Source organism: Lithobates pipiens, unplaced genomic scaffold (genome assembly GCF_037356315.1).
Source record: "Lithobates pipiens isolate NorthernLeopardFrog02 unplaced genomic scaffold, aLitPip1_a1.2 Scaffold_22, whole genome shotgun sequence".
NCBI lineage: Eukaryota > Metazoa > Chordata > Amphibia > Anura > Ranidae > Lithobates > Lithobates pipiens.
In genome coordinates, this window is record NW_027507784.1 from 313,782,595 (window position 1) to 313,785,227 (window position 2,633).

The window sequence follows — 2,633 nt, forward strand, 5'->3', positions numbered from 1 at the left end:
TGGTCTAGATAAAAATGCGTACCTCTTGTAAATAAACTGTCATACCAAAAAACTCACCAAGACCATGATTCCAGTAGGTCAATTAACTAGGGATGAATGCAAAAGGAAAGCATATGTGCTTCATTAGATTTAGATTTTTTTTTTAATTGTAACAAAGACAGTTCACCACCATATTGTTCCCTTAGCAGCATGCACATCCTTGCACACGCTCTGCAGCCCTGTGTTAAACCTCTCCACCAGTGTTTGTAGTAGCTCTGATACTAGCCATGTTGGTTTCATAGTGTAGTGGTTATCACATCCATTTTACATGCAGAAGGTCCTGGGTTTGATCCCCAGTGAAACCAATTTTTGTTATTTTACTGTTTCGGCTATTGATAGAAAACACGATCAAATCACGTGGCAAGATACATGACGAATGTATGGGTGGCATTCAATTCAAGTAAATGGGCTGCCCTATGTGTGACACATGGAAACACATGTGAATCATGCTAGAAAAATTGTTTGCGTGAATGGGGCCTTAAAGAATAATTCTGGGTATGAATATTTTATACATACTGCAGTTATATTGGTCTAACATGGACTAATGGAACTATTTACTTGCCATATTTGGCTGATGTCCCTGAAAAATGAAAATCGCTGAGGTAGACACCGCTACTCCAGTGATCTCTATTTGCTTCTCGGCCCCTTTTTTAGTTGCTTTTAGTTAGGACTCCCTTGGATTTGGAATTCAGGCTCCCAGAGGAAATTGTGTCCCGAAATTGTGTCCCGAAATACTTGGTCTTCGCATTGTTTTTGTTGCATTGTACAAATTTTTTTTACTTTGTGACTGTTATTATTATTATTATATAGGCCATGCCGATGTTCTGACAAAAAGTGTCCAGCCATCGGATAGTGTCCGTCCCGTACTGCGCAGGCACAGTGCTTGCGCAGTACGGAGGAGAAGGAGACTCCGAAAGTCTGAGAAGAAGAACGGCGCCTGCGCTCTGAGTCCAGGTGCAAGCCCCACCATCCAAGTGGACATACGGTTGCACATAGTAACAGGGCCCCTCGCGTGCTCGCTTCGCTTGCCACGCTTCAGGCATGGCCTTGCTTTGTTCAGCTATTTTTTATTCTAACTCTATGTCCACTTGGATGGTGGGACTTGAGCCTGGACTCACAGTGCAGGTGCCGTTCAGCTTTGGAGACTTTCGGAATGTCCTTGTCCTCCGTACTGCACAAGCGCAGTACAGAGCAGACACTATCTGATGGGGGACACTATTCGATACATCACCAGAACAAGATCATCCAGTGCCCAGGGCAAAAATGCTAAATTGCGCCCCCCATCCTTTAATATGTGTGAGCTTATGAGGAGAAGGAGGGCTAGACAGAGCACAGCCCGCACCTCCTCTTGTCTCTCTCCACCTTTCCTGGCCCTTTCCATTGCTGGGTTGACAAAGTAGTGATGCCGCTGTCATTACTCCTGTCACTTTTTTTAGAAGAAGGAACTTGCAGCATCCCCATTCCTACAATACATGTTGCGCCCAGGGCAGCCGTCCCTTCTGCCCATCCCTTGTCCCAGCCCTGTATACAGGATTTATAGAGCGCCAACAGTTTGCGCTGTGCTTTAGAGTGTGAGGGCAGACAGTACGGTTTCAATACAATTCAATGACTAATACTGTTTTTTGTTGTTGCCTCATTGGGTGTGTAGCTTGAATGAGTGTGGCTGTGCCAGAAGGGTCATTGTCATCCTGAACTAGAGGACCCATACTTCAGGGGGTAAACACTACATACACTTACACCAGTACAACCTGGACCAATTTAAGCATGCTTTAAAGCCTATACAAGTTTTTAGTGATGACGTTTACATCTACTTTAAATGTGACTTAGCGGCGACACATTTCCCAGAAGAAAAGCATTCCCAGTGTGCTGGTCTCCTATGAACACTTGTTGGATTCATCCCATCCACCTGCACTGCAGCAGAATACATTTGAATGCTGTATACATGTATTTCAATGTTCGCCTCTTGGCAGATTCTTTGCGGATCAGCTGAGAACATTGGCTCGGCGATGTGTGGGAATCCTTCACAGGCTTTTATAATCCACACCTGCATAGCAACAAAAGGTCAACTCCAGAGACAAAAAAACTTCCATCCTTGCTGGCTCCAGTGATGTCATGATGAATGCTGGCGTTGCCACGTGACACTTCCCAGCTCTTCTACTTTTATTAAGATGGCATAAGTGGGCTGCTGAGTGACATCACAGCATCCTGCCTGATTAGACCCCATGCAGATGAGCTGCACCTTTCACCCTGGGGGTTATCATAGGAAAGATTCCCGTGAGGGATGGTGTCACTGAGAACCAGCTCATTCACAGCTCTATCTGTGGCCAGACACTGTGCTTTATCAGGATGTAAGCCAGCTGGTCTTAGATCACTGTTTAGTAATGAATTCATAATTAGCTCCTGACATCTTCATACAAGCTTACTGAAAGTCTGTTTAGCTTAGTTTCTCTCCTAGTTAATAGGGTATGACAATCAGGATCCAACTATGTTAATAAGCTGCACCCGGATAAAGCATATCTAAACCCAAAACGAAAAAATTTATATATTGATGCTTACCAGTCCTCAATATAGTAGCTGCATTAGTCTTTTTTTTT

The 2,633-nt window shown here is 44.2% G+C and overlaps 1 non-coding gene across 1 annotated transcript; it reads left to right on the plus strand.

Moving 5' to 3' along the window:
* The first annotated feature begins 271 nt into the window (after positions 1-271).
* TRNAV-UAC (transfer RNA valine (anticodon UAC)) lies at positions 272-344 on the plus strand. The gene has a single exon. It is a non-coding gene; the product is annotated as a tRNA-Val (tRNA).
* The last annotated feature ends 2,289 nt before the right edge of the window (positions 345-2,633 follow it).